The 22,838-nt window shown below is 37.2% G+C and overlaps 1 long non-coding RNA gene across 1 annotated transcript; it reads left to right on the forward strand.

Annotated features, from left to right (window-relative positions):
• The first annotated feature begins 15,193 nt into the window (after positions 1–15,193).
• LOC125126373 (uncharacterized) lies at positions 15,194–18,059 on the forward strand. The gene is made up of 3 exons (XR_007134619.1): positions 15,194–15,223; positions 16,161–16,307; positions 17,619–18,059. It is a non-coding gene; the product is annotated as an uncharacterized LOC125126373 (long non-coding RNA).
• Positions 18,060–22,838: the final 4,779 nt, after the last annotated feature.

Here is a 22,838-nt window from a genome sequence, read left to right on the forward strand (position 1 = left end):
ACACATAAAATATAAGAAATCTGGGGATTAGATGCAATTTTGAATGATTTTTTTCATTTGACCTCATTTAAATGTGATATGTATAAGCTAGTGGTATGCAAGATAATTTAAAAATAACATGAATGAACAAACCTTTAAAATTACATAAATATGTAGATAAATATATACCAGAAAACACTGGCTTTTTATAAACAATAATCATATAAGATTTTTGCCTTCAACCTAAAAAAAAAGCCATTTAAAGATATCAAGTAAACAATGGTGTAGTTGACAGGAAAAAATAGTAAAACCTGTGAACCTGGAAAACGAATGCCTGAAGGTTGGGGAAGGCAGGTGCCCCGACATTGGCTATGGCATTTAATGCTTCACCAAGGTGCCTCACCCAAGCATTTGGCAATCTTTGGCGAATACTGGCCTGAAGGAATTTCTGCTTTAAGTGTGGGACAGCAGAGCTGGCATGAGGCCTGTCGATGTGAAGAATTTTGCCAAATAATTGAGTTTTATAGACCCAGGCCTATGTCTGTATGTGGCAAGTATGTGTTACAGACATACATTACATAGTGTTTACATAGGGCCTTATCTGAGGATCTCATTACCCTTCAAAGGCTTTAATTAAACTTCACAATACCCTTGATGAAATAGCTATTATTTGAGATGAGTAAATTGAGGTACTCTTAATCAAGGCTCCCAAACTGATGAGGCAATCTGCCTAAGGACAAGCAGAAAATGATTATCTAAGAGGCAAACAGAGGCTGCTAGTCTTTCTCTTAGTTTTCAACTCTATTTTACTGCAGAGCCTGAGGGAAGAGAAATTTTTTTTTAATGATTTCTTAGAGTAGTGTGAGACTGCCCTGCACCCTGGGCCTTATTCATATTCACGTAGGGAAGAACACTTTGCTTGTCTTTTTCTTTGTTTTTATCACAGATGAGTAAGTTCCTTATTCCTTCCGTTGGAGACTATTGCAAATAAAGGCCTTTCACAGACATACTCTGGAATGATCTACCTGTTCGTTAAGGCAGACATTAAGACTCTGCTTTCAGGGAGGATTTTAATCCCTTATCTTAAAACGTTTTGTCAGGGTAAACAAGCTTGAAGGTGGGTCTGGTCTCTTATAAGGGCAATGGTCCACAGCCAGGCTCATTTGGACTTCCTGGAACCATGAGTTCAAATCCCACCAGGTCAGATTGGGCCTTCATCCTCCTAAGTTAGATAAATGGAGCCAAGGACAGTTTACCACATTGGGTTTCTTGGCTAAGACTTTGAAAGCAAGGGTCTGATTTAAAGGTCTTGGGATATTGGTCTTTTAAGAAAACTTGTTGGCTTACCTTGGATCACCAGATCAAAGCTAAATGCTACTAGGTAAGCACCTCTTTAAAAGGACTGATAATATTTTCTTTTGGAAATTTTTGCCAGATTTTTTTAAATAGAAGCTATTTGTGAATGTTGTCTAGGATATCAGATTATTTTTCTTGTTTACACTGTAATGAAATACACACGCACTTGAATTGTTCTTAATACACATGATTTACTTAATTATATCTTTTATATTTTATGTTAGATGCTCCTACTGGCCTGGGACTAGTGACTCACTGCAGCTCACAGGAAATAGTCATTAGGAGCCAATGGGAATGTTAAGAGGAAGATGGTTCTGATTATGACCTTTCATCTCACTTTTGTTGATTTTGGAGAAGTCTCTTAACTAATCTGTATCATAGTTCTCTCATATAAACTGAGGATGATAATTACTGCCCATCTCATGCAGTAACAGCATGAGAATGAACAGAACAGACTGTATGCAAAAGCATTTTACAACCTATGGAGAAGCATAAAAACTATAAAGGGTTAGTTACCTAATGATTCTTATATAGTACATTCATTACTTATATGTTAATGTATATTATCAATGACTGAAAAAAAATTGTGTGCTTCTTCTAAATAATTCAACTCCTCCTCTGGTGTTTTATTTGGCATATTGTTTTGGTTCTGAATAACAGAAACTTCAACTCAAGGATGAAGTCTTTATACAAATTGAATAGTCTTAAACAATCTTAAATAGAAAAGGAAATTGGTTGGCTTGTAGATGGGCCAGATTCAGTGGTCAACAAGAATTGTCTGAGATAAAAGAATTATTAATAATTTTGCTATGTGTGTTAATAGCATTATAGTTACGTTTTTGAAAATCCCTTATCTGCTGGAGCTATAATCTAGCTTACTTGTGGAGAAATGAAATGTCTAAGATTTGCTTTAAAATACTCCAGCAATGGAGTTCCCATTGTGGCACAGTAAAAACGAACCCAACCAGTATCCATGAGGATGCGGGTTTGATCCCTTGCCTCACTCAGTGGGTTGGGAATCCAGTATCGCCATGAGCTGTGGTGCAGGTGGCAGGGACGGCTCAGATCTGGCATTGCTATTGCTGTGGTGTATGCCAGCAGCTGCAGCTCCAATTCGACCCCTAGCCTGGGCACCCCCAGATGCTCAAGTGTGGCCCTAAAAAGCAAAGAAGAAAGAAAGCAAGAAAGCAAGCAAGCAAGCAAGAAAGAAAGACCTGTTGGGGTTGGGGACAAGTAGGGATATATTGGTAAAATGTCATTAACTGATAAACGTGCATTCTGAGCAAAAGCCAGAATGGGAGGTTCATTATACTTAATCTCTCTACTTTTACTGTATATTTGAAAATATTCATAACACTAAGTTAAAGATACTACTTTTAAATGCCACCACCAGGCATGTGGTAGATGAAAGAAGGTAAAGCAGGATGGCATAGTGATTAAATCCGACTAGGCGACCATCACCCTAGGTTGCTCCAGATCATATACTGTCCCTCACCATGACTGGGCAAGTTATTAACTTCTCTGGCTCTCATGTCAAATAGGGATAATAATAAAAGTGCCTACTGCATGGGAGGATGCATGCATCATTGAGAGGATTAAATAAGTTAGAACATATCAAATGATTAGAAGTGTGCCTGTAATAGAGTGAGTCCACTAATACTAAATAAAAATATATCATTATCCGCCAATTCCTGTAGTGGTAAACAGAGGCATTCCTATGAGAACCTCATGGAATGGTTTACTGTGTATAAAAGGAAGCTTAGCTTCCAGGAGTTGGGGATATGAGAATCCCTGCTGGTCAGATAAAAACTACAGCTTGTAGACACTCCACCATGGTATCTACAAGCTCTACTGGTGTAGCAAATCTTTCTTTCATACAGCATTCAAAGTCAAACTTCATCCCAAGTCTGGAAAAATGACCTGACCTCCAAATTAGAATGTTGTGAACTAAGATCACTTTCCTAGCTGTCATTTAAAACCTCTCCTAGGAATATTTATACATGCAAATAGAGAATTCATTAACATTAGTTTTTTTCTATTATTAAAGTCCTTATGGTAGGATTTTAATTTAACACCCTACCAGCTATTGATCCCTGATATAGGAAATTGAAACCTCAAGTCTTCTGAAAAGCCCTTTAATTCAAATATTTCTAATTCCTATAGTTTTGTACCAGCTACTGATAACTCCATCCTAAGTTTAAGGCCTACTGAAGGCAAGAACTATATTATTCATTTTTAAAAAAAACATGTCTAACAGAAAGCATTCATTTATTCAAGAAATATTAATTCGCTCTATGCCTAGTCCTGGGTATGCAATGGTAAATGAGAGAAATGCTTATGCCTTCATGGATCATATGTTTAGTTTTTTAAAAAGGTCAATATTAAAAAAGTACTAAGAGTGTGATAGGATGACTGTTAAGCTAAAAGAATTCCAGAGAAATGTAAGGGCACTTATCTCTGCCCCAGAGTCAGAAATATTCTCCTATGGAGAGAAGGCTAAGTAGAAATTTGAAGAAAGTAATTCAGGGAAATGATTGGAAAAGATTTATTTCAGGACCGCAGATCATGAAGCAGTTAAATAAATTAGGAAAGCCCCTCTCACACACTGTCATATGTGTCGAGGGTTCTCTGTGAATTAGATAATAGAACTTGAATGTTAAAATTCAAATACACTAAATATTCTTAGATATTCCAAGTAAAGGCTAATAGGAGACATTTTAACTGATTGTTCGATGATTTCCTTCTGGAACAGTTTCCTGACCTTGCCACTACTGACATTTTGGGATGGTTAATTCTTTGTTGTGGGTTAATTCTTTCCTGTGGGGGACTATTCTGTGCATTGTACGATGCTGAGTAATATCCCTGGCTTCCACATACTGGATGCGAGTAGCATTCCCACCTCCCTGCTGTGACAAATATAAATGTCTCTAGATTTTGTCCAACATCCACTGGAGGAAAAAATCATGCCCTTGTTGAGAACTATTGATCTAGAATATGGTATCTGTATGGTATGGTGTTTGTAATATATTGATACGGTCTTGAGCCTGGTCAGAAAGATAAGTACCACCTCCTACCCTGAGCCATAATGGGGAAGCGGCCTGTGACTGACCTGGCAAAATAAAATTCTGTTTAGAGGAAGCTCATGAAACAGTTTTGGCCAGGAGGATGAGCTAACCTCATAATAAGTACTTGCAGAGAGAAACCACTCCCCAAATGTGCGGTGTGTACCATGACCAGGGATTGACTTAACTAGGGGAAGGAATCATATAATCTTCTGTGTCTACAGATATGTTAAGTAAGCCAAATGTGTGTTTCTTTTTTTGGTATCAAAAGACAATTCAAGAATAAGATTCACTGTCACATTCATTTTAAAGTACACCCACAATGTCAAAAGTCTAAATGACTATACATTTTTCACTCTCCTCTAAAACTGGAAGGCACTAAATAATACAATGATACGTTGTCACTCAAAGATTTTCACACTCAATTCTATTTCAAAAATATATCTGCTGACACCCATACTTTATAAAATAATTCCTGTGTGATAGTTACATACCTTGAGCTGAATTACCAGTGCCTTTGTCTTGAGTGCCTAATATATTCTATGGGAAGTGCCTTGAGAATTTCATTTCTGGTCACTGCCAAGAGAAAGAAGTATTAGCTGTTCACAATGAGACACATTGAATTTTGTACATAACGAAAATTGCAAGTCTTTAGGACTTAAATAGATTTTTCTCCAGAGCCTACAATAATAACAACTATTCAAAAGATGTATATTCCTTTAGGATAGGGGCTGTATGTCCTCCACATATTAGACAATCAATAAATTGTTGGTTCATAAATAAACTAACTCATGGTTAAGAGACTATGTCACTTTGTATCTAAAGGTCCAAGTCTCCATGCTCCACCCACTAGTTATGTGCTAAGTAACCTTATTCACATATTTTTCTCAATTTCAATTTCCTAACTGATAAACTAAGACTGATTAGTAATGTCATATTATTTTGAGGTTTAAATGAGAAAATCTACACAGGCTTTTACCATAGCACAAACAGTGCTTTATAAGTTTTTGTTATTATTTTGAGAACTTATTTCTCCCATATATCCAAAAATATTTTTCATTTTGGGGGAAAATGATAGTTGCATTTCTAAAAATGGTTACTTTTGATCTTTTGGAAGTCAAACTTCTCAACATTTAGCTTGAGAATTACAAAGTATCTGAGGATCTGACAAATAATCACTTTCAGATATTCACATGTTATTTAGAAACAATCACAGTGGCAATGGGAGTCCACTTTCTTGGTAATGATCTATCTGTATCCTTTAAAAAAATAAAAGAGCAATTCATTCAAATATATGCTTAGTGTTAAGAAGACATGGGGTATAAATTATAGTTTTATTAATCCATTTTATTTTTTTATTTTTTTATTACTCAAATGAATTTATCACATCTGTAGTTGTATAATGATCATAACAACCCATTTTCACAGGATTTCCATCCCACAGCCCAAGCACATCCCCCCACCCCCCAAACTGTCTCCTCCGGAAACCATAAGTTTTTCAATGTCTGTGAGTCAGCATCTATTCTGCAAAGTTCAGTCTGTCCTTTTTTCATATTTCACATGTCAGTGAAAGCATTTGATGTTGGTGTCTCATTGTATGGCTGACTTCACTTAGCATGATAATTTCTAGGTCCATCCATGTTGCTAAAAATGCTAGTATTTCATTCCTTTTAATGGCTGAGTAATATTCCATTGTGTGTATGCACCACATCTTCTTGATCCACTTCTCTGTCGATAGACATTTAGGTTGTTTCCATGTCTTGGCTATTGTAAATAGTGCTGCAATGAACATTGGTGTACATGTGTCTTTTCGAGTCATGGTTTTCTCTGGATAGATGCCCAGGAGTGGGATTGCTGGGTCAAATGGTAGTTCTATGTTTAGTTTTCTGAGGAATCTCCATACTGTTTTCCACAGTGGTTGCACCAGTTTACAATCCCACTAACAGTGTACTAGGGTTCCTTTTTCTCCACACCCTCTCCAGCACTTATTGTTTGGACACTTTTTGATGATGGCCATTCTGGCTGGTGTAAGGTGGTACTTCATAGTGGTTTTGATTTGCATTTTTCTAGTAATGAGTGATGTTGAACATCTTTTCATGTGTTTTTTGGCCATCTGTATGTCTTCTTTGGAGAACTGTCTGTTTAGATCTTCTGCCCATTTTTGGATGGGGTTGTTTGTTGTCTTGGTATGGAGCTGCAGAAGGTGTTTATAAATTTTGGAGATTAATCCCTTGTCAGTAAATTCACTTGCAAAGATTTTCTCCCACTCTGTGGGTTGTCTTTTTGTTTTTTTTAGGGTTTCCTCTGCTGTGCAGAAATTTTTAAGTTTGATTAGGTCCCGTTTATTTTTGCTCTTATTGTCAATACTCTAATAGGTGGATCTGAGAAGATGTTGCTGTGGTTTATGTCAGAGAGTGTTTGGCCTATGTTTTCCTCTAAGAGTCTTATAGTATCTGGTCTTATATCTAGGTCTTGAATCCATTTTGAGTTTATTTTTGCGTATGGTGTTAGGGAGTGTTCTAATTTCATTCTTTTCCATGTGGCTGTCCAGTTTTCTCAGCACCACTTATTAACAAACTGTCCTTTATCCATTGTATATTCTTGCCTCCTTTGTCATAGAGTAGTTGGCTGTAGTTGCGTGGGTTTCATTCTGGGCTTTTTATCCTGTTCCACTGATCTCTATTTCTGTCCTTGTGCCAGTACCATATGATTTTGATGATTGTTACTTTGTAGTGTAGTCTGAAGTCAGGGAGCCTGATTCCTCCAGCTTCATTTTTCTTTTTCAGGATGTCTTTGGCTATTATGGGTCTTTTGTGCTTCCAAACAAACTTTAAAATATTTTGTTCAAGTTCTATGAAAAATGTCCTTGGTAATTTGATAGGGATTGCATTGAATCTGTAGATTGCCTTAGGTAGTATAGTCATTTTGATATACTCTTCCAATCCATGAGCATGGTATATCTTTCCATCTACTTGTGTCATCTTTGATTTCTTTCATCAGCATCTTATAGTTTTCAGAGTACAGGTCTTTTGTCTCTTTAGGTAGGTTTACTCCTAGGTATTTTATTCTTTTGGATGTGATGGTAAACGGGATTCCTTCCCTAAATTCTTTTTCTGCTCTTTCACTGTTAGTGTATAGAAATGCCATTGATTTCTGTGTATTAATTTTGTATCCTGTGACTTTGCCAAATTCATGGATGAGCTCTAACAGTTTTCTGGTAGAGTCTTTAGGATTCTCTAGGTACAGTACCATGTCATCTGCAAATAGTGATAGTTTTACTTCTTCCTTTCCAATTTGGATTCCTTTTATTTCTTTTACTTCTCTGATTGCCATGGCTAGGACTTCCCAATCTATGTTGAAGAGCAGTGGCGAGAGCAGACATTTTAGATCTTGAATTTATAGACCAATTTGAGGAGGAATCATATAGGGATGAGACTGAGTGGGCATTTAAGACTTTTTTTAAGATTTTTTTTCTATTATAGTTGATTTACAATGTTCTTTCAATTTCTGCAGTATAGCAAAGTAACCATTATCTCTCAACAATTTCTGCATTATTTTCTCCTTAAAGGTATTGCATATCTTTTGTTAGGTGTGCTTTGAAGGACTGTGTAGTCTTTATGAATTTGTAGGTGGAATATTATTATTACTATTTTCTAAGTGATCCTAGTAGGAACTGTATATATACTTTTTATAAATCTTTTATCTTGCAAACTTGCTGACTTCTGTAATCATTGATGAATAGTTTGCAGATTCGTTTCTATTTGCAATGTTGACAATCATACAAATAACCAATGCTTTCATGTCTTCCATTTTAATTTTTGCATATTTTATTTTTCTTTTCTTATTTATTCAGCAAGAATACCTACTTAAAACTAAATGTAAATATCATTCACAGGAAATACTATTGGTACTTTTCCTAATTTTAAAAGGAAAAGGTCTAATATTTATTAACTATACTATTTGCTATAGATTTTTCATTCGCTGGGAATTCTTTTTTCTAGTATGAGTGGGTGCCATCACACTACAAGATTCCTCCTTTAATAAATAAATTGTAGATATCTGAGGATTTATACAGAGAATTTTAAGCAATGAACAGATTTTATTTAATAGTACAAAGAGAAAGCAATAGATAAAAGATTAAAAAAAGTGCAAGAGACAGAAATGGCTGGTCATCACAAGTCCCAGCGGAAAGGCAAGGAAGAAACAATGTCAGTGGGGGCAAAGCAATGTTTTATTTTATTTTACTCTTTGCAGAAGAGTTAGTTATGTAAAGCTTGCAAAATAACCATTGTTTTTGAAAATCTAAAAGGAATCAAAGAAGATTTGAAAGAAAGAAGATATTCCAAAGTAAGCCTGCAAGACTATGGTTACATAAAAGATAAATGTAGCTTTCTGGAGTGTGGCATGATACTGCTAAAAAATAAGGTTTGAAGGTGCCCTGATATACCTGACTAGGTTCTGCCCCATCTTTTTCCAGGTTTGAAGCCTTAAGGAAGTCTCTGTTTTCCGTAACCCTCAAGGTTATTCTGAGGTTTTAATGGCATTGTGACTACAAAGTCCTTTATTGTGTCTGGCACTTAGTGAGTACTCAGTGACAGTCATTCATATACCTATAAGGTTATAGCACCTGCCCAGCTCTGGAATCTTCTTGTTACATTGTCTCAAGCCCAGTAGCTTCCTTTCTCCTTTTTCCTTTCCCAATATAGAAAGCCTTGACCCAGTCTTGCCACCAAACTCTACCCGTCATCAGGTTTCTTAAGATAAAGGATTTAGCTTCTGAAAAAATTAATCATTATGTACAGTAGGCCACACTTATCCTTGGCTGTGCTTTACACCATTTCAGTTACTCATGTTCAGCTAGTCATTTAAAAAATATTAAGGGGAAAATTCCAGAAACACAATTCATAAATTTTAAATTGTATGCCATGATGAAATCTCAGCCTTCCTACTCCATACCACCAGATACCAAGTCATCCCTTTGTCCAGGGCATTCCACCAATTTATTATTAGGAGTCCTCTTGGTTAACAGGTCAACTGTCCTGGTATTGAAGTGCTTACATTCAAGTAATCCTTATTTACTCAACAATAACCCCAAATCAGAACAGTAGTGATGCTGGCAGTTCAGATGTCCAAAGAGAAGCTTTAAAGTATTTTCTTCAAGGGAAAATGTGCAAGTTCTCCACTTGAAAGGGGAAAAAAAATCATATGCTGAGGTTGCTAAAGATCTCCAGTAAGAACTAATCTTCTATCAATGAAATGCTAAAGAACAACAAAGAAATGTGGGCTAATTTGCTAGTGCACTTTAAACTTTAAGTTACAGCTAAGTTGTGTGCAAAGTGCTTAGTAAAGATGAAAAAGGCATTAAATATAGTCAGCAAGATAATTTTGAGAGAGAGAAAAGCCATATTCATATAACTTTCATTACAGTATGGTGTTATTGTTCTATTTTATGATTATTATTAATCTACTACTGTACTTAATTTATAATTTAACTTTACCACAGGTAGGTTTGTAGAGAACAAAACATAGTATATATAGGGTTTGGTAGAATGTGTGGGTTTAATCATGTCCCCTTTGGATAAGGGGGGACTACTGCACCCTGTCTTATGGAAGCTTAAGGATTGAATTTCTATACAACAGGTTTACATTTAAAGACAAGTACCTGTGCTATGAACATGTTATTGTTAATATTTGTTTCTATGGTGAACTGTACTGAATAACAAGGAATTCAGACAAATAACCTGATATTGTGTGTGGGGGGAAGCCCTCTTTACTTCTTATTAATTCCAAGTACCCTTTGTACCTCTTGGCTCACCATTAGATTAGAGCACTTATTATTATTACTGAATCATAAGGTTATTTCCATCATCACTGGGGTTAAAATTTGCATACCTCTGCATAATTCCTGTGCACAGCTGCTTGTAAGCTTTGACTTTCATCTTAGTTTGCACAATTCATCTGGAATTTCTTAAAACTGGACTATTCATAATAACAATCTTGAAAGAACTTCAGGGGGAATGTTGAGTTCAACAATTTAGCAGCATCCTTCACTTAAATAAAAAGCTTCAGAGCCTCTTAAAGACATGAACAGTTTTGACTGAAAAGTCTAATATCAACCACATGGGCTAAATGATTGCAGAACAAATTTTTTATTATGATATAAATCTGCCGGAAACAACAAAAAAGGTCATCAATCTCTTCCTTACTTTTCATTGGCATTTTGAAATTACCCTCTTTTCCTTCCTCTTTGTTACTTCCCAAACTAAACCAGGGTATTCGATGTTGTCACAAATTCTATTTGTCGGTGATATTCCTTTGAGAAGCTGTTGAAACTTACAGGCCAGATGAGAGGAAATCACATAAAAACTCAAGCCATTTGTAAGAATCAAGATTGACTAAAAGAACTAAATGACTTCCACTGTATAGTGTAATCAAAAGAAATTGATCAACAGCCATTATATGAAATGGAGGAAAGGCAGCATAACAGAATAGCTTAAAAGGAAGGGTACCTCAATTTTAGTTTTGACTTTGCCCATAACCTGATGCATTTCCTTCAGCACAATCACTCAACTTTGCATTAGTCAGACTTTTGGTTTCGGGTGATAGAACTCAACCTATTTGGTAAACAACAAGTAAAAGCAGTAGCAGGGCAAAGCCACTTACTAGCTCATATAAAAAGTCCATGGATAATTTTGGTTCAGGTGTCGCTGGATCCAGGGGTTTAAATGATGTCATCAAGAGCATGTTTTTCTTTATCCCCAAGCTGCTCTTTCCCGTAGGTTGACTTAACTCTCAAACATGATTTCACCTCCATGAAAAGATGGTTCTCAGCAGTTCCAGCTTCTATCAATTCAGTAATCTCAGTGGAAAGAGAACATCATTTTCTCCATTGTTTCTTCCATTGTTCCCATGGTCTTTGGAGAGGCCCTTTGGATCTCAGGCCCAACCCCGAACCAAGAGAGAATGTAAAGTATCCAGGTCTAGACTATATGTACCATCTACTACATGGACTGAAATTTAAGAAGGTGTATTTACTGAAAGGCAAATCAAGACACTGTTACCAGAGAAAGTGGAGAATGCATGTTAAATAATGAGCAGACAAAAAGAATATACTCCCACTCCAACCTTTCTTGGATTGTAAAGTCCTCAATTAAATACCCTACTTAGAGTTGATGATGTAAATCTTTTTACACTAAGATTCAAAGTATAGTTGTTTAAGAATCTTCTAAGGAAGAGATGGCTGAAACCCAATTTCCATTTTCCTTCTCTACTTTTAGTAATACAACTCCCTGATTTTTGATAGGCAGATAGCAGGCAGAAGACAAGTATTATTTCCCACACTTCTGTTTAGTTAAATACAGCCACATGACTGATGTGGTAGTTGGAAACATGGCCTCCAAAGACATCCAGATCCTAATCCTCTGGAACCTGTGACTGTTCCATTTTGTGGTAGCACACTCTGCCAGTGTGACTGAGTTAAGAATCTTGAAATGGAGAGATGATCCTGGATTATCCAGGTGGTTGGTAAAAACAATCATGGGTGTACTTATACAATAAGGCAGAGAGAGATTATATATGGAAGAGGAGAAGCCAATGTGGCCATGTTGGCAGAGACAGAGGTGAGGCAGTCAGAGCCAAGCAGTGACACCAGTCACCAGAAGCTGGAAGATGCAAAGAAACTCTCCCCTAGGGCTATCAGAGGAGTGTAGCTAGGTAGGCATCTCAACTTCAGTTCTGTGAACTGATACAACTGGGAGAGTATACACTTCTCTTTGTTTTAAGCCATTGTATTTGCAGTAATTTGTTACGGCAGCTATAGAGAACAACTATAACTAGGTTCTGGCAAATAGAATATGAACAGAAAAGGAGGTGTCCAGCTTCCAATTCATTCTTAGAGGAAAAAGTGCTGCCTTACCTTTTCTCTCTCTTCTATCCAGTTGACTGGAATGTAGAAGTGCTGGTGCAATATCTCGTGCTACCTCCCCTTGTGTGAGTGATGTTAACAGGCTAGGATGGTAGAGCAACAAGATAGAAGGGGCCTGGGTCCCCAATACTCAGCTTGAAATCTCAATTTGGGAGATACATAAAATTCTACTTTTTTAACCACTGTATTCTAGAGTCTTTTATTATAGCTAATCTATATGCTAACAAAAAAACTGTTTTCATCTGCCATGAGCCTGCACTTCAAAGACTTCCAACTGGCACTGTAATTTACCAAGCCCCAAAGGCTGCAATCTGAAATCCACCACCACGCCTGCACCCAGCCCTCACTTCCCACAAGCTGATCCCACAATCTGGGTGTGGTGGGGATGCGGTCTTATTCCTGGGAGACATGGGACTCCTCTAACCACCAACCGTGATTCAAGGGCTCCCCACTGGACTTGCCAAAACTCCTTAGACATCAGGCAAGCTAAAATGCTTCTCCCCAACCCTTCCCCAACTCCCTTCACTTGGGGCGGTGGTTTCACCTCCTGATGGCACTCCCAACCTTACCAGGTCCTTCCCCCATATTCTCTCCCAGGTCTTTCTCCTAATTAAGTCCCTGCTAACTTAATCCCTTTCTGGCATCTGCTTCTCAGACTCACTCACCATGTTGCTCAAAAGTTCAAGAACGAGGAGAACCTCTGGCAGAGTAAAAGCAAATAGGAATCTCATCAAGTAGTAAAAGTTTCTTGTCACAAACATATGTACCCAAGGTAACTCTCTGGGCAAAGAAGCAGACTTGGCCATCTTATGCTTTATTTTCCCCAAGAAATTTCTTGCTCACTTCTAAATTCTCTCCTGCCACTCAGAAATATCGTGAGGCCAATAGAGTTTTCTCCCAAGATTTGGCAAACTCTTTCTTATAGACTGCAAATAACCAAATGAAAAGAAACATTTTATCAACTATCTAATTCTTTGTTTAAATATCAAACATCGGAACGGATGATGGTAAGCAGGTAAAAGAATGAGGACGACTAAATGTTTTATCCATCTTTGGTCTGATTGAACCTAGTGTTGGTAGAATCCATTATTCCTGAATTTCTGCATGTTTGCATGTTTTTGTCTTGGTGAGTGCTAATCCCTTGGCCCAGATGTACAAATGATCATACAGTGTGCAGTCTTGCCAGTTCCCCCAGTTAGAAGTCACTGTTCAATCCCACTTTAGTCTACTGTTCACACCTTCAGTTATAACATTTCTTTCTGCATAGTATATTTGTCTCTGAAATTGTCATACTTTTTATTCATTTTAGGAATCCCCTCACTCTTCCTCATGCTTTCCTTATCTGTCTTCATCACACATCTGCTGAACTGAATTAAACATAAAAGAGGTGGAAAATAGGGTGCATTATTATTGTTGGAAACCAACACTTATCTGATAGATTGGGATCATCCCCCCAGAAGCTGGGAACATCCCTCCAGAAATGGTTACTGGAATGAGAAAACATGCCATTGAGGGAATCTCAGGGATGGGAAATGTCTGCTCTTAGCAAAGGCTTTGAACACAAAACAGAGCAGAGCAAACTGAAAATGATGAGTCCTAATCCTTGCACATGTCATACATTTATAACAATGCCAACTGCAGGAAGACTCTCAAAAGCATGTCTTGTTCATTGTTGGGTGGAAAGGGCATGTGTGTATGCGTGCACACATACCCACACAAACCCCTGTGCTGTCTTGTCTATTGTTAGACAAAAAAAAAAAAAAAAAAGCTCTTCTACTGCACTTCTGAAAACATATTAGATTTCCTCTTTTAAATGATTACACAGAAGAACTGTTACTGACATAGCTCCCAATTAAACATGTGTTTAGGTCTCAAAGGTCTTTTTAGGTTTTTACGATCTCTATTAATATATGAACATTAACATCCTTTTAAGTTTTTTTAGATGCATTTTATTGGAGTATGGTTCACTTATAAAATTTTGTTAGTTTTAGGTATAACAAAGTAAATTAGTTATATATATATATATTTATATCCATTCCTTTTCAGATTCTTTTCCCATATAGGTTATTAGACAGTATTAACTGGATTATCCTGTACTATACTCAAAGGGTTTTTTTTAATATTAAAGGAAAACACAATTATGGCATTAAGAAAATATTATTGGAAAATTAATGAATTCTTAGGATATTGGTATATTAGTTATTTTAAACTGGGGGGTATAAAGCACATATTTTCAATTTTCAGATATGACTCTGATATAAACTAACAACATAACCTAGGATTAGTCACCTAAACACTCTGTGACCTGGCAACCTTATCTATACAAATGAAAGAGTTGAAATGTTTCAGAGATCGAAAACTGGTGGTTTATGGGCCAAGTGCAGCCGAAAGATATGTTTTCTTTGGCTAGTCAGCATTTTTCAAATTGAATTTCTTGCTTAACTTTAACTCGACATTTTGCCCCCAAAAAATATAATTTCTGTGACTTCACATCCACTAAAATGGCTGTAACCAAAAAGATAGATATTAACTAGTTGTTGGAAAAGATATGGAGAAATTGGAACAGTCATATGCTGTTGATAGGAATGTAAATTTTACGTACACTTTTCAAAACAGTCTGATAGCTCATCAAAAGTTTAAATTTAGGGCTACGATATGACACAGCAGTTCCATTGTTAGAGACATATCCAAGAGAAGTGACAATATATGTCCACATGAAAACTTGTACCTGAATGTCAATAATAACATTATTCACTACAGCCAAAAAGTAGAAACCACCAAATGTCCACCCATTGGTTGATGGATGAACAAAATGGAGTATGCAGTGGAATATTACTTGGCAACAAAAAGGAATGAAATACAGAAACATGCTACAGCATGGATGAACCTTCAGAACAATGTGGTAAGTGAAAACAGCCTGAAACAAAAGGCTGTAAGATATTATTCCATTTACATGAAATGTCCAGAACAGGTAAATACATAGAAGAGAAAGTAGGTTGATGGTTGCCAGGTGTTGGGAGTAGAAGGAATAGAGAATGACTCTTAGTGGATATGGAGTTTCTTTTGGGGGTAATGAAAGTGTTGTGAAATTAGATTGTGGCGATGGTTGTAAAACTGCAAATATGCTAAAAAAAAAAACCCACTAAATTGAATATTTTAACAAAGTAGATATTATAGTAAGTGAATGATATCTTGGTTTTAAAAGTACATGAGCCTCCAGTAGGATCTAAATATTCATCTCTAATATCCTTGTTAATGTTGTCAACATCACAAAATTACTTTCTGCAATTATAGGTTAATCAGTATGAGCTATCCACATTACTTCAGAATAAAACACAGTGAGTTATGGCTAATGGTGGAATACATTTTACTTATGAAAGAATAAGTCTTGAGTTTCTTCTTTCAGAAGAAGGACATTTGGGAGTTCCTGTCATGGCACAGCGAAAATGAATCCGACTAGGAACCATGAGGTTGCGAGTTTGATCCCTGGCCTCACTCAGGGATCCAGGGGTTAAGGTCCAGCACTGCCGTAAGCTGTGGTGTAGGTCACAGATGCGGCTCGGATCTGGCATTGCTGTGGCTCAGGCATAGGCCAGTGGCAACAGCTCTGATTAGACCCCTAGCTTGGGAACCTCCACATGCCGTCGTCTAAAAGCTCATAAGACCAAAAAAAAAAAGAAAAAGAAAACAAAAAAGGACATAAGGACATTTGGGAGAAATATTTTAAAGATATATGTTTTACTGTTTTTTGAAGTTTAAATTTTTTTTTAATGTTTTTCCCTCAAATAAACATCTTAACCCTGTAGTACCAAACAAAATATCTCTCCCCTTGTTTGCAGGCTGTTTCTGGGCAGGGAAGACAAATCCTAATCAATAAGTTGATTCATTTAAGTTTTAACATCATTTGGTATAATTGCCATCAATACTATGAGCTCACCATCTCTTCTGAATGGCAGATCAAGCTGGGGCATCTGGAAAATCAGCAGGTAGGTGTGTTTTCAAGCCATTCCTCCCACTCCCACTCTACTATTTAAACCTTAGAGGAAAATGGCCAGTTGTCTTATAATGGGCCTATAAAAGAAATTAATCTTCTAACCAAAGGAAGTGCATATAGGCAAGTGAATTATACCATTTCTCAGTATTTCTCTTCTTGACCGAGCACAAAAGATAGTAAATTGTTTAACACTGTCCAACCAATTGGGTCAAAATTCAAGCATTAAAGGTGAAAATATGTTTTCCCCTAGAAAGGAGTTCATATGGAAAGGGCCATGAACACAGGTGTGCATATACAATGAGAAGTGGGGAAAAATATGTTATTTTCTAAAGTAGCTACTATTTGAATTGATGGGACTAAAAAAAAAAAAAATGCAGTCTCTTGGCAGGAAATTTTCTTTGTTTAGAAAAACGCCGTTAGAAGTCTCCTTAACTCTCTGGTCTAGGTAGCAGCCATCCAGAAAGAGAAATATAAGGTTTATTTGCATAATAAAATAAAAACAGTTCCTTAAAAAGTAATTTTCCCAATGGCAAGAGATGCCTTTCAATCCATCCCTCCATCCTGCTCTGCTCTGCTAAACCATCTTCTATGGAAGGAAGGCATTAAACAGACTTCAGGAGGTAACGGCCCAAGATGGGAGAGTGGAGGAGAGTGAGACCAGGGTGTTTATTCTCCAGGCTCTCTCTGTGCTGGGCCTCTGCCTGGCAGAAGCTAGGCAACCCTTTTCCATAGGGGGCTGCCTTCACTCAAGGTTCTGGAGACGGCTTGTCTGCCCTTGTCCTTCAAGCCTACGAGTTAGTAATAGCTCCCCACTGTTGCCAGCCACAGAGAGCTTCAACATAACAGTCAGTTCTGCCATAAGCAACATATGTCCTCTTCAAAATCATTATGTGGAACAAAACTGTGCAATAAAACACACGGGGCTTTAAGAGAAAATGGAGTTAGAGGCATGCACACACACAAACTAGTATCTATGACATTTCAAAAAGACAGGAACCTAATAAAACGGGTTGACAATGTTATACTTATTACAGTAATGAACCTGACTAGTATCCATGAGGATGTGAATTCAAACCTTGGCCTCACTCAGTGGGTTAAGGATCTGGCATTGCTGTGAGTTGTGGTGTAGGTCACAGACATGGCTCAGATCCCGAGTTGCTGTAGCTGTGGCGTAGGCCAGCGGCTGTAGCTCCAGTTTGACCCCTAGCCTGGGAACTTTTATGCACTGTGGGTGCAGCGCTAAAAAGACCAAAAAAAAAGGAAATACATATACACAATAAATGTTGCATTGTGCCTTGAACAGGACCTTGGAATTTGCTGGTGGAAGTTAAGTTTCAGAAGGGTCACAACTTGTGAGCTACTGTGAAGTGGCATCAGGAGGCTTGTCTGAAATGGGAACAGAAGATTGTGGCACAGGATGTGGATGGTGTGGTGGATAACAATACGGCCAGCTGAGGTGGACAGAGGATGTTTAGGGAAGGGGTGTGCCTTTTGTAAGTTCCTACACTGCAAGGTTCAACTGGATACAGATTTCTATGTCCACCTAACCTTTCTCACAGATGTAATCACACATAAGGGAGCACAAAACTAGGCTTGAACTATTCCCAAAAGCATCAGTGATGCTGACCCAGAGCTGTATTTTCAAAACAACTCTTCAGCTGACTGTACGTAGTTCATTTTCCTATTTGCCTATGCCCTTATAAAGAGTACCCCTTGATTACATTCTTCTCAATGACTGAATTTATTTATGAATTGTGTCTCCTGTTTCCTGTCATAACATCTAGAGAGAGAATGAAGGGCAGTCTGGAGGCAAGAGTTCTGGTATTATGGTAGGAGGTTTGAACCTGATAGGAAGAATGGATAAGCAATGAGGTCCTGCTGTACAGCACAGGGAACTATATCCAATCACTTGTGGTAAGGACATGATAGAAGAGAATATGAGAAAAAAAGAATATATATATATATTCAGTTTATATATATATATATATATATATATATATATATATATATATATATATATATATAAACTGGGTCCCTTTGCTATACAGATGTTGACAGAACACTGTAAATCAACCAAACTTTAATTAAAGAGGTTTTTTTTAAAAAAGGAATTCCTATCAGAAGCAGTTGCCAAGGAACTTTGAAAGATAGTAATGTGTCTTAACGCAATTCTAGTGGCTTTATGTTCTTTAGTATTTTACCTTCCCCGCCACAGCCTGCCCCTCCTCATCCTCTGTTAGATTCAACAGCTCTGTATTACTGAGGTTTGGGGAAGGAAAGAGAGAGTGGTGTATGGGACATGAAGAGGGGCAGGAAGCACAAGGGTCACCATCACCAAGAAAAAAACAAGAGACACAGAAACCCCTTTCCCCAGAATCAACCTTTGAAAGACACTAGGCACTCCCCATTCTGCTACTCTGCATGTAACTCTGTTGGGGCGATTTGGTTGATAGAGACCTGGACCCCACATCCTAGAAAAAGAAGATGGTTTGTATTTCTACATTTTCCACAAAAGAAAGCTTTGCAACAATATTTTCTATTTCAAAGGCACTGTTCTGCAAGTCACAAAAACTGAGAAGTGAAAATATTCAATGTCTCCCCTCAACACGTCCTTTTACTTTTTTTTTTTAACCTGAGTCTGAACATAAATATAACCTAGTCTTTGCCCAACAATATTAGCCATAGAAGCACATGCACAGGAAGGGATTATTAATCCTCAAAAAAAGCCTTGGCAGAATTTGATGAAAGCTGAAATGTATTTTCACAGATGGTTGTGCTACGGTGAATTTGATTTGAAAAATATTAAACAAAGCAATACCCCCATTTCTGTTTTATTCCCTGAAAGCAATTATTACATGAAAAGGTAGACAGGCAGGACACAGTTAACAAACAAAGACTAAAGAGTTGTCATCGGCTTAGAAATGTTCTGGAAAATAAATGAGGGCCACTTGCCAATAAGATGACTGTAAAATACAGAAATGAAAAATTTATATTGCAAACTTACACATACTTCTATCTCACATCACAGTTTGATGAAGCAATAGATAAATGACCCAACATTGATTGTTTTTACAGGAATATGACAAGCCCCCAAAGAAGAGAAACAGAACATCTCTCCATTCACATAAAAAGCAAATTACAGATGGAGGAGAAAAAAAATTCACTACTCTCAGAGCAAGATTCAATTAAAAAAATGTGTCTGGCTTTGACAGGGCAAATTCCAGGCGTAGTCTAATTTCATAGAAGTTGGTTTTAAAGGAAAGACTTGAGTGCTACAAAAGCTTATGGAACTTTTCACGGCTTGTCATAATTTCTCTGTAATACTAAACAAGGATTTCCGGATCCTGAGCTCATATTTTTCCTCTAACTGATCTTGCAAGGTGGTGTTTGGCTTTGGACAGTGTGTTTCCTCTCTGAAAATCACACTGAATAATAACTTCCTGGTAAATATTAAATAATAAGTCATACTGCCTTACTGGATTGTATACCCTAATGTACCATGCTTTACCAAGGATTATATGTATGTACTTGTGTATGAAACCATGTGGTTAAACAGCAGATGAAACTGTGGAAGGAAGACCAGAGGCAGCTCATCATGTCTCATGTAGTGCAACAAGGACAGCACAAATGGCATTATTTAAGCAGAAGGCAATTCTGACTCTGGGACATCTATTTCCAACCACAGCAACACTAGGCAAGAGCTCTTGTTTTTTGTGTTGTTCAAAGGTTGAAGACAATACAAAGAACCTCTAAAAGTCACAGGAGTTTTGAGGTAAAAATTTCTGCATGTTCCCCTCCGCCTTGTCACCTTTCATCCACTCTGTACAGGGTATCATTAAGCATTTCTAGACATCAAGTTCTGGATCTTGTTATAATGCTCAGAATTGCTTTCAGTGGACAGGAAAAGAGCTCCAGTCATGAGGCTTGAGCTGTGCGAATAAATACACCCATTTGGGTGTTATAAAGCTGTTGCATTTGTCTTATCATTTCAATCTTCAATTGACATGGTGACCCTCAGAAAACCAAAGAAGACGTTTCTTCAGTTCTTTACTCTCAACCTCAGGGCAGCATGGTCTTTATTCTCTGTCCCCCTTTGCCCTTTAGAGATAATTACCTACATTTGGGTGCCCATATTACATATGTTTCAACCTGTTCTCTAAACATTAACTGTTTGGGATTAAAATAGTTTCTAAGAAGCATTTTCAGGCTTTCCTTGAACTGCTGCCAGTCTTTGGCTCTGCACAGAAAGGAAAATGCTGAGCATTAAAAACAAAATGGGGATTAGTCAGAAGGAGATAATAAATAGCACATTACTACATGTGGCAGAACCAAAAAAAAAGAAAAAAAGGAAAATACAGCATGTTTGTATTTTAGTGGTTTAACCATGACGACCGTTTGAGGTCTTAGGAAAGGTAAGAGAAACAGAGGTCTGTGTCAAGAAGTAAGATTGGAGAGAAGCTTTACCACAGAAATCATCTCAGATCATGGACACTATTTATGGAACCAGACTGAGAGTCTGTTGAAGCGTTCCCCCAGTGCATTATTTGCAATGCAAATCATAATTAAAGAAATAAATGATGTACTCAATCGTGATGAAGATGATATCAAAGCTAGGAGTTTGAAGAAGGTCTGCAGGATGCAGTTGTGCTAATATTATGCTAATGAAGGGGTGGGGCAAATACTATCCAGTCCTTGGTCTGAGTCTCTGCAGGTTGAGGTGGAGGGTGGCCTGGCTGCCACATGGGATTGGAGAAACATAGTGGTAAAATTTAAAAAAAAAATAACCATCACCACAACTAATATTTTTTTAAAAAGCATTCCCAATGAGGTTGCTGTGCTATGTACATCCCCACGTAAGAAATCAAGGTACAAAGAGAGCAGTGGAGCAATTTTCCAAAGTTTATATGGTTGAAAGATGGCAAATCAGATTTAAACCACCACAATGCAGCTCATAAGAATCCCTATTCAACCCTACACTCTCCTGCTGGCATGAATGGGCTGGGAAAGTTGAGGCCTGGATAACATGTACCACCGTAGAGGCAGGAATTCATCAACTGATCATGCACTTGTTCAGATGGTCAACAAATGCATATTAAATACCTACCATGTGCCAAGTGCTCATGCTGGAAATTGGGGATTTAATGACAAACAATCAGGTGAGTTCTCTTTTCCTTTGGAATTTGTAATCTGGCTTGGGAGAACAATGGAAAAAATCCAGGCTGCCTACAAAGTTTTGGAGGGAAGCATCCTAAAGTGGGTCTGGAAGTTTAACATGCTTCAAAATTGCCAAAGAGGGCTTATTAAAACATGCATTGCTATCCCTATAGTTTCTGATTTGGTAAATCTGTGTTTGGGCTCAAGAATTTGCATTTCTAACAAATTCCCAGATGATGCTGGCCACCGCTGGGGTAGGAGCTATGCTTTAAGACCATTGCTCTAAGGGTTATGTGGCTGATGGAGAAATATTTCTTCATGTTGTACTGTGCATCTGTTGAGGGTAATCTGCACTTAGAAAAAAGAGTCATTGACCTATATAGATATAATTTGTGGCCTGCCAGAAATCTCTCACCCTGCTTTAAAACATCAACATGTTCCCTAATATGGGTAACAGTCCACCCACCAACAGCCATTCAACATGGGATCTGACAAAATAAGACATAAATTAGCGAAGTATGGAGACCATAGAGCTGAAACAAAAAGCAAAGCATGAGGCCAGAGTGTGATGTCTTGAGTGCATTTCTGAGGCCTGGGAAAGTAATACTTAAGATATTGATGGAGTGCTAATGGGTAAAAGAGAATCACTGGAGGGGAACTTTTTTACCCATCAATCCAAGAAACACATTTCATTCTTACAGTTACATTATCATTTAATTGACAGGATAATTAAAATTGCCTCCAATCTCCTGGATCTGGTTTCAATATATGTTTAAAAGGAAAAAAAAAAAAAAAGCCTGAGTATTCCTTGTCTATAAAGGGGAGATTTTCCAGATTCTGCCCTTCTTGTCTATTGGAAAGATCCATGGCAAGAGTGAAAAGAAATACTGGGAAAAGGCCAATTTCTTTGAAAACCATATGTGGATATAAAATGCAGCATTATATATGAGCAGAATAAATACATATATAAATGTTTAATGTATAAATATACTTTTATATTTATATATTAAAATACACAAATGTATTTGTTTATATTGTATTTATATTACATACATGTATAATTATTTTATATATTTATATATTATATTTATATTTTTTGCATATATAAATATATTTAAATTTTTTTTCAAAAGAATGTTGATAGGTTAATGCTACAAGAAGCCTGCTAATGCAGAAAGGAGCAACACAGTGTTGGCATTCAGCTGACCTTCATTCCAGATCATGTAGAATGAATTCTTCACATTGGAGATGCTGTTTTGTTGTGCTCTGCAAATAGTCTTACTCTAAAGCCACTTAGGGACCTAATTAGCTGAGCAAATAAACTTCCAACTTTAAAGACAAACACAAGTGATTTGGAAAGTCATTTCTA

This window comes from Phacochoerus africanus, chromosome 1 (assembly GCF_016906955.1).
Source record: "Phacochoerus africanus isolate WHEZ1 chromosome 1, ROS_Pafr_v1, whole genome shotgun sequence".
Taxonomy (NCBI): domain Eukaryota; kingdom Metazoa; phylum Chordata; class Mammalia; order Artiodactyla; family Suidae; genus Phacochoerus; species Phacochoerus africanus.